General features: G+C 37.9%; 1 pseudogene; it reads left to right on the forward strand.

Moving 5' to 3' along the window:
- The window catches only part of LOC114025028, a 170,952-nt pseudogene extending 160,818 nt beyond the window's left edge, over positions 1 to 10,134 (forward strand).
- Positions 10,135 to 10,595: the final 461 nt, after the last annotated feature.

The raw sequence follows: 10,595 nt of genomic DNA on the forward strand, positions 1-10,595 counted from the left end.
CTTAAATCCTTCCTTGAAAAAAAAAATCTTAATCTCTTTATATGTTTCCACTGTGATGTAACATTATACTATTATATCCTATTATTTGAATTTAAATACATAGACAAAAAAAGAACATTTCTACATACACAGCCCAATATAAAAAGGATTCACTATAAAAGTATGAATTTACCTTTTACATTGTTTACTAAAAAAAAACTATAAGTACTACATATCATTTTCAAAACTACTCTGCTTTTTAAGCTTCCTTCTTAATTTTCTTCTGTTATCTACTGTGCATTTTTTTATATTTTCCCTCCCTCCCCAACCCACACTAGAGATAGCTACCATTAAATACAAATATGTATATATGTAGAACCATACTATACATACTTCTATTTAACAGTTCTTTCAGAGGTAGAAAGCATCTTGCTTCATAGGTCCTTTGTAGCTGATGTGGGTATTTATAATACTCAAAATGAGTTAATCACTCAAACTAAAAATCCCCAATTAAATGCTAAATTGGAACTCCTAAAAATTAAAGGTGAGGTTATTATATCCTATCAACATTTATAGTTATTTCTTGTCTTTTAAATGTATCTTTCTTCCAAGTTAATTCTAATAATTTGTTTATAGATATTCTCATATTAATTAATATCACTTTTACTGTACTAAGTATTATTTTATCCTCTGTAAGAGGTTTGATAATCAGATTCCAATCACTTTCTGAAATTACTATCCTACTATAAATTTTTTTAGGGACTACATGCTAAAGTAATTTACACAAAAAATAAAATTTTATCCTTCTCTTTATATCTCTTACTCAGTATTTCATTTTTCCTACACTTTCAAAAGCATCATGTAAAATATTTTCATATCTTTATTTCTTAGATCAGGTGACATACCCTCATTTGTATGGGTCCTCTATGTGGCTGTATCTGCATTGCTAAGAAGAAGGGATTTAGTTATTACTCATGTTAGCCTGCATGCTTAATAACAGGTACAGAAAATCAATGGATAATCAAATTAAATACTCACACAATCAAAGATATCACAGAAGAGTTGTTATTCATAAAAGAAAGCCCACTGGGAAACTTTGAAAAAAAAATAATGAGTGTATCCTTCTGATGCTTAGGTATCCAATAATTCTCAGAAGAAGAATATCTCCAATAGGGGCCTACCAATGCAAAGGGCATCTTAATAAATTCAAAACAAGCCCACATAGCATGACTCAGTCATGACATTCAATGTGGCACCTTCACCCCATTTTTCTCCCTCTTGCTAGATTGCTAACCCCACCTGCACGCATAGTGGTAGGTCAAATTGGTACTCCCCCATAGGGACAATTAAATGGCTACTACTTAACTCTGTCAGGTCTGTGAATAGTTTGTGTCTACTCCACCTTTTTTTTTTTTTTTGGTCTGAAGGTGATTTTATCAATGTTCCTTACAGAAATGTTTTGTTACTGCACCCTTTACCAACCAAAATGTCCATGTATGAAAAGGGGAGTATCTTACATCTATATTAAAATAAAAAGAAATATGATAGTGGGAGAAAGTGATTTTCTTCTAGGTTACAAAATAATTGGCAGATCCTAGGTAAGAATTCAATTTCTACTCTTTTCCTATTAGAGTATTTGATCTCACCATCACAGGATACTGGTTTCTTTCTCCTATTTTTGTGTATTCTTGAATAAATGTAGAGTCTCAGAATAGTATACCTCACATTAAAGGCTAGGAACAAAATTTTATTATAGGTTACTGATTTGCTTATACAAGGATTGCTAAATAAAAGAATAGTCATAAAGAACAACTTACAACAGCACACATGTGCAACTGAGATCCCTCAGATTGCAAAGGAGGGATTAAATCTTCCCAGCTGCATGGGTGGTATCTCTGAGGTGATTTGATCCTGCCAAATGTTCTCTCCATGTGAAATCTTGAAGTAACATCAATACTCTGAATAACTATAGCATCTGGGTCCATAGGCATAATTAACACCAATGGTAGGAGACTTGGTAGGCTGGCTCTTGTAATATTTGCTCCCAGTTAAATTGAGAAGTATTGCTCTGTTCACCTCTCCTGATAGGCAGAGACCACTCACCAAACCTGGACAGCACTTGAAATCCACAATTATGGTCATACACATGTTCTTCTTGACTATAGAAATTCATGTTCAATGGAACCCTGCTAATGAGTGAGGTCCTGACACCTGGGGGAGTACTCCATACACTGATGTTCTCTTGTAAAATTAAACTAACTTGTCATTATTTGAAGGAGGGGTGCCAAAGTTTTCTGCCTTGACTCAATTTCAGATTAAAGAAAGGAAACAGAGTTGACCTCAGCTCATAGAATAAGATAGGTAAATAAAATCCAAATGATGCCAATTCACCGAGCAGAATTTCCAGGGCTCTAATCTTCCTTCTCAATTTTGAAGCAGGTTAGGTTATCACACAGGAACTCAGCCAAAATGTCCAATCACTGTTTAGCCCCTCAATCCTAGAAGCACATGGCCATTTAAGGACCAGAGAAAGGAAGCTGGCAAATTCTGCAAATTGAAGAGCCCTCTTAAAATGCACATGGAAAGTTTGGATCAGGGAAATATCAGCTTATGCTAACCTAATTTCTGCCAGGAAGGAAACAGTCTCTCCAACAAAAAGGAGAGAAATAAGCCTTTTATCACATCAACACAAAAATAGGCCCACTTTTTTCATGGAAATGATTTGCTATTTTTTTAAACCTAAAAATACAGGCCACTGTATTCCCTTAGAAAACTGAGGGAGGGTGTGAGTTCCTTGATCCTTCAGCTATGTAAACAGGACTTATTGAGTGACTGATTTCACAAACCATGCAAGGATTAGATTCTGTGATGATCACTTACTTCTCAGGCAGCATCAAGTGGCAAACAACAGTACTTAATGTGACTGTATTTTGGATCAGGGCAATGTCAATTCCATGGCTGAGGGGCTCGAATTTACGTTCAAGCATACATTTAACCAGCACCTACCTCTTTCACTAGTTTCTTTGTGGTTGAAGTGTTCTCTACCTTGTTTCTTCATGATCTTTCCAACTCTTTGTACTTTTGTTTCTTTCAATAGTTGGCCTATGCTATAAATCTGTGATCATACTAATGGTATTAGATTTCCTTTGCTCTGATTTGGGATCTGGTTCCTCATACTGTTCAGTGATGCTGATGATGAAAACTTGTTGAGAGTTCCAGTTTGTTGGATGATTAAGTCTGGCAAAATTTTATAACGAATACAAGCAGTCTGCCTATTACATTACGTTTGCAGCATGGTTCAGTTGAAGGAGACATAGATTTAGAGTTAAAGGACTAGGTTCAAATTCTGATTGCCACCTGTGTGATCCCAGTGAATTCACTTACTTACACTAACCTGTCTAGGCCTCAGTTTCCTCAACTGCAGAATGATAAGGGTTGAACTAGATGGTTTCTAAGGTCTTTTTTTATCTCTAAACCTGTCATCTTATGACCTGACAGTTAGAATATGTTGGAAATAACAAAAATAACAATGGCTTATACTTATATAGTGCTTTATGAAATACTTTAAACACATTTTCTCATTTGAGCCCCACAAAATCCCTGTGAATCAGGTGTTATTAACATCCTCATTTTATATATGAGAAAACTGAAGCCGAGAAAAGTGATTTGCCTGGGGTTACATAGCCAGTAAACATTTGAGGGAGGATTGAAACTCAGATTTTCCTGATTCTAAGGCCAGAACTCAATTCACCAGAAATGGTAAAACTGAATAACATCACACACAAAATTGATGATTTATATTTTAAATGACAGGAAATGGCTTGTTTCTGTTGTGGGAATAATTCTTGAATCAATTATCTGTATATAGTCAAACCTCCAACTTTCAGGGAAAAGATCAAATTTAGTACAAAGGTAAAAGAATAAAAATGAAGAAAGGATATATATGTAATTAAAACAACTCAAACCTGACCTACTTAAAAAAGCGACTGATGCTGAGAAATGGGAAAGTGATAGTAGAAAGGACTTCATCACCAATCTTAATATTTTCATACAGAATTTTAACAATCAATTTAACCAATCAAACTAGGAAACCAAAAGAGTCTAAAAACTATTTTAGTCAGTAAACACTTGACATACATGCCAAACAAAATGATATGGCAGCCACCAAACTTTAGCAAATCCTAACAATTTGAAAAGACTTCAAGTATGGATTTCAAAATGCACTGTGTCTTTGTTGTCTAAAGACTGGCCAAGCTGCCCATGGATAGGCTCATCAGAATGGCCACTAGGGAAGAAATAGTTGGATCCTAATAATGGGCTAAAACTGTGTATTGAGGGTGGAGAGAAATTGCTGTTTGTAGAAGGGTAAGGAGTAATCCCCCCATCAAATGCATTTTTCAAAATATTGAAGCAAAAGATTTGCATATATCAAAAATAAAGGAAGAATGCCAGCTAATGTTCAGGGGAAAGCCATTAGTAAGTTCATGAATTAACCGCTGTTTGCCCTTCAAACATGCTAGCTAATTGTCTGGTCTCTTTACCTAGAAAGTCTTGTTTTGATTTTAAGTGATTAATAACCATTAATAAATAAAACCATGCTTGCATTTCACAAGTATGTTTGAATTTCCCTAATCTGGAATTACCCATCAGGGAACTAAGCTCAGTCAACATTTTCAGATTGAAATTCTTCTGATCCATGCATAAACCATGGTTTAAAACAATATTTAACCTTCAGAATTGAAGCATAAACGTAATATTTTTTATGAATCTGTTAATTGTCATGAGTCAGTTTGTGTTTGAATATCTGAAAGAAAAAGGGAATTAACCTGTGCTTGTGGTTGTGTGCACTTACATTTCAGGTACCTGGAGAGAAGAGAAACTGAGGCTCAGAGAGGTTCAATGGCTTACCCATGATCACACAGATAATAAATGCCAGAGCTAGGATTCAAACAGAGGTGTATATTTACTCTAGGTGCCACAGTAATCCCACTAACCATAGTATTCTACTTCATAAGGCTTTGTAATTACAAGGTATATACATAACTATAAGGTAAGATCCATGGTGATTCATTTTGTCAAAGACTTCTGTGACCTAAAATTTGCAGTTCCAATTCATTTCTCTTGTGAAGAACTACAATAGCTCAGAAAACTTAGGAAGAAAAAAGTGATCTTGTTGCTAGGACAAACCAGAATCATCTCCTCATTTTATATCTAATCTGTCCTTACTTGATTGAGTTACAGATGTTTTCTTGTACCCTTTGGAGACTCCCTAGTGGAGTGGGGAACCTGTGGCCTGGAGGCCACATGTGGCCCTCTAGGTCCTCAAGTGTGGCCTTTTGACTTTATTCAAACTTCACAAAATAGATCCCCTTAATAAAAGGATTTGTTCTGTAAAACTTGGACTCCGTGAAAAGGCTACATCCAAAGACCTAGAAGACCATATGTGGCCTTAAGGCCACAGGTTCCCTACCCCTGTGGGTCTAGTCTTTCCCTTGATCTCTAATTCAACCCAGTTTCTTTCATTCTTTTTATTCCCTTATTGCAAGCTTCATTCCTTCATACTGTGCTAAATGTTTTCTTTCTCCTAGGGCATCTAACCAGTTCCGTCTTCGGGTTGTCACTCAGTCATGCCTCATATATTCAATTCCTTTAATTATTTCTCCCAAATTAGTCCCTTGGTTCCCTCATCACTCTCTTGCTCTTCACAGCAATTCCTCTTATTTGTCTATGTCTTTCTAAGGAAGACAGAATACAGTGTTCCATGTAAAATTTCTCTGAATGAAGAGAGTATTTATTTTTTTTTGTTTCAATGACTTTCATTCTACTCTTTCTTCTGACCTGAAGCAAAGCTCTCTATAATATCCTGCCCACCATTTCCTCACAACCTTGCCTCCTCTTCTACTCATATTCCTCTACCTTCCTTACCGATATGCTCATTCTTCCTACTTCTCTCCTTTTCTTAAAAGCTCAACATAGAAATGATTGGAAAGCAAAAGGTAAAGTAGAACTGAGTTCAAGATTGAAGAGTGATCAGAATTGATGTAGCAGAGTCTCTTTCAGCATGAAACAATGGAAAAAAGTCATGGATTTGGAGAACCTCTGTTGTATAACCTTGAGCAAGTCATTCTAATACCCTCGGCTTTAGTTTCCTCAACTAAAAATTAAGATCTTGGACTCAGTGGCCTCTAAATTCTCTTCCAGTTTTGAATCTATGACCCTCTAAAACTCTTTACAAAAAAAAAACAGAAAAATTGTGTAGAAGCTATCTCCATCTTGTGTTATGATCCAGTGTTTTCCACTAAAATGTTCTAACAAGTTGATTTTTTTTGTTTTGTTTTTATTGGCAAGTCACTTGATAGTTGCCAAATTTCCTTCCCACCCCCCAAAAAATACTTGAGAAGTATGTTAAATACAAAGGGAAAGTCTTGGGTTAAGATACATATCTAAGAACTGTAAATCAGAGTTTCCTTCCAGGTTGATTATGAATTTACTGTGTTATGAATTGAATCACATAACTTCTCCTGATCCATGTCTATAGAAAGAAGAAGCTTATTAACAAAGTACTCCCATTCTCTTGAGAAAGCTATACCTAGGACTAGGTAACCAAAGAATTTTTCAAGGGCATCAAATTTGGAAAGTGCTAAAAGTCTTTAGAGTTTCTTCAGCAGTATAGAGTAACAAAAATGAACAACCAATGATGAAGAATGAATAGTTAACATAGGAAGATTTGAAATGGTCAGCTGGTGTGAGATTCCTCCTCAGCCAATACTGCCCCTGGATCTCTGGCTCCCTTAGATGTGCTTTGTCCCTCTCCACAAGGCAGCTAGATAGCTCAGTGGACAGAGTACTGGACTTGGAGTCAGGAAGACCTGAGTTCAAATTCAGCCTTGAATACTTACTGGTTGTATGACCCTGGGCTAGTCACTCAACCTCTGTTTGTCTTGGAGATAGCTAGATGAAACAGCAAATAGAATTCTGGGCCTAGAGTCAGGAAGTCTCATTTTCTTGAGTTCCATTCTGGCCTCAGACACTCTCTAGCTGAGTGACTCTGGGAAAGTCACTTAATCTCTGTTTGCCTTAACCCATTGAAGAAGGAAATGGCAAACTACTCTAATATCTTTACCAAGAAAACCACATATGAGGTCATGAAGATTTGGTCATAACTGAATAAGCCCCTCTCCACATCCCTCAACTGAAAGCATTGTTATTTTCCATGCCCCAGGCTTGGTTTGTAATATTTACTCTGGCTATATATACGTGTGTGTGTGTGTGTGTGTGTGTGTGTAACACACACACAAAAAAAAAATCCCAGTTATGGCAGGGCTCTGGGCCTTGGACTGCTCCTCAGTAAAATGAAGGAGTTAGATGATATGATGTCTAAGGTCCTCTCCAGCTCTGATGATCTGTAATAGCTACCTTGCAGCAGTTCTAAGAGAATTAATGTTTATTAAATAATTTGAAGCTTAAGGATGAAAGATTTAATGTTAGTGCCAACCATTATTTCTCTAAGTGAAGGATACAAGCAAAGTCTACATGGCCTGGGGAGTTTATTGCTGTCAACCACTTACCAAATGTTTTGTGCATGTGTGTGAGTGTTGCCTGGCACAGATTCACATGAGGGAGAGAAGGGGATTGAGAGTTCTGGGGAAGTAAATGTCTGATCTATGTGAATGCTAAATGTCAAAGAAGGTTTATCACCTCTGACCACTCAGATCCAGGAAGGATTGACTTACCTGCTTGAGCACATAATGTTTCTGGTTCTTATGTAAGGTGGATGAGGTGACCTCTCTTAGGGCTTTACTAATTCCTATTTCTCCATGTTCCCAATGACAAATAGGTAGATGGACAGATAGCTAGATTTTAAAAAGCACTTACTAAGTGCTTACAATTTGTCAATCACTGTCCTAGATACTATGGATACAAAGAGAAGCAAGTAAAAATTCTTACTTTCAATGGAAATACAAAACATAATGAGGACATGGAGAATAACTACACAGGGGTTAGGCTGGTAGCCAGGTAGAAAGTATAAAGAAAGAGTTGATCTGGGTGTGCAATGAGAACAGCTAGGGCCCTTCATGAAATGGCAGCCCCAGAGCCCCTACAAATCAAGAGAGTAGGTCCCAGGGCAGAGACATCTCAGTGGAGGTAAGGCTGCTGGCAAGAAGGTAAAGAAGTCTGGAAAGGAGGTTGATCTGGGACTCAGAATGAGAAACGTATTTTTAAACATAGCCAATATGAGAAGTTGTTTTCCTTGACTGTGCATATTTCTTGGAAGGATTCTTTTTATTATTATTATTTTTACTATTTTTTAAACAGAGGGTAGAAGTAGAGGGCAAAGGAATATGGACAGAATTACCTCCTCTGCCTCACCCAAAAGGAAAAGATGAAATAAGGTAGGCCAGATGAAGTTACTAACAGGGGATAACAGCTTTGAAAATTACATGTTGAGCTTTCTGGGTCAGCTGATTATGTTGTAAGTCAATAGGCATTTATTAACCAGATATTAAGGGCCAGACACTGTACAAGAAGCTGGAGATACAAGTACAAAGAATGAAACAATCCCTGCTCACAATGAACTTACATTATAATGGTGGGTGACAAATTCATGTTAAAATACATACAGCATAAATATAAAGTTAAATATATACATATGTACCACTATATGCTTCAGTGTAGCCCTGGGTAAAGAGGCACCTTCTAGCAGCTATACCTCTATGTACTTCAGGGTAGCCTCAGAGAGACACAGAATCACCCCTACCTGACCTCAACATATGCCACACACCACCACTAGCATCCCAGCTCAGCATCAGGGAGGCTGCCAGATCTCAAAGCCTCTAGTCATGCCAGCCACTCCCCACCACACCCCATCAACAAAGCACCAGACACGAGGTTCCCCCATGGGACTCAGGGCAACATCAGTACAGTGCCAAGTAAACAGTCAGGTCATGCAGCCACTGGTATAAGCAGCCTGAGACAAAGCCTATTCCACTCTGGGGGCAGAGATTAAATTTAAAAGAAAGAAAAAATGCCAAAAAAAAGATGAGCAAAAAAATGACAAAAAAAAGAATCTGACTATTGAAAGTTATTATGGTAATGGGGAAGACCAAGATACAAACTCAGAAGAGGACAACAATGTCAAAACACCTATGGGCAAAACCTCAAAGAAAAACAGGAAGTGGTCTTAAGGCCATAAAGAACTCATGGAAGAGCTCAAATAATGGAGTTTAAAAATCACATAACACTTTTTCTACTTCTAGTGAACACCAAATTTCGGACAACGCCCGTGCTGCAGGAGGAGCGGGAGGCCCCAGGGGCCCTGGAGTCAGAGGTGGTTTCAGCAGTGGGGGCTGAGGTTGAGGTCAGGGCCATGGTGGAGGCCATGGCCATGGCTGTGGGGCCCGGGGAGGAAAGGCTGAAGACAAGGAGTGGGTTCCTGTCACTAAGCTGGGCTGGCTAGTCAAGGAAATGAAGATCAAGTCTTTGGAAGAGATCTATCTTTTCTCCCTTCCTATCAAGGAGTCTGAGACCATAGATTTCTTTCTGGGATCTTCATTGAGAGATGAGGTTCTGAAGATCACGCCTGTTCAGAAACAAACTAGATCTGGGCAACGTACCAGTTTCAAGGCATTTGTGGCCATCGGTGACTACAACGGCCATGTTGGCCAGGGTGTCAAGTGCTCCAAGGAAGTGGCCACAGCTATTTGTGGTGCTATCATTCTGGCCAAGCTGTCCATTGTTCCTGTGAGACATGGTTACTAGGGGAACAAGATTGGCAAGCCTCACACAGTGCCCTGCAAGGCCACTGGGTGATGTGGATCAGTTCTGGTGGGCCTGATCCCCACCTCTAGGGGTACTGGCATTGCCTCAGCTCCTGTGACTAAGAAAGTCCTGATGATGGCTGGAATTGATAACTGCTACACATCTGCAAGGGGTTGTACTGCCACTCTGGGCAACTTTGTTAAAGCTACCTTTGATGCCATCTCCAAAACATACAGCTATCTAACTCCAGAACTGTGGAAGGAGACTGTGTTGACTAAGTCTCCCTATCAGGAATTCACCAACCATCTTGTGAAGACTCACACTCTAGTGTCTGTCCAGAGGATCCAGGCAGCTGCTGTGGCAACCACACACACTTTTTTATATATAAACAAATAAATTGAATTATGCCTGCTAAAAAAATCATGTAAGAGAGGCAGAAGAAAAATGGGGGAAATAAATGAAAGTGAAGCAAGAGAATTATATTTAAAAAAAGTCAACAGCTTGGAAAACTGCTTGAAAAGTAAAATTGGCTAAATGGAAAAGGAGATATAAAAATCCACTGAAGAAACAACTCCTCAAAAACTACAATTGGCCAAATAGAAAAGAAAGTGTAAAAGCTAATTGAGAAAAATAACACCTTGAAAGTTAGAATTGGACAAGTGGAAACTAATGACTTTATGAGACATCAAAAATCAATCAAACAAAATCAAAAGCATGAAAAAATGGAAGAAAATGTAAAATACCTCATGGAAAAAAAAACTGATCTGGAAAAAGATCCAGGAAAGACAATGTCAGAATCATTGGACTACCCGAAAGCCATAATCAAAAGGAACATCTGAACATCATCTTTCAAGAAA

This window comes from Vombatus ursinus, unplaced genomic scaffold, assembly GCF_900497805.2.
Source record: "Vombatus ursinus unplaced genomic scaffold, bare-nosed wombat genome assembly UNPS02014826.1, whole genome shotgun sequence".
Classification (NCBI taxonomy): Eukaryota; Metazoa; Chordata; class Mammalia; order Diprotodontia; family Vombatidae; genus Vombatus; species Vombatus ursinus.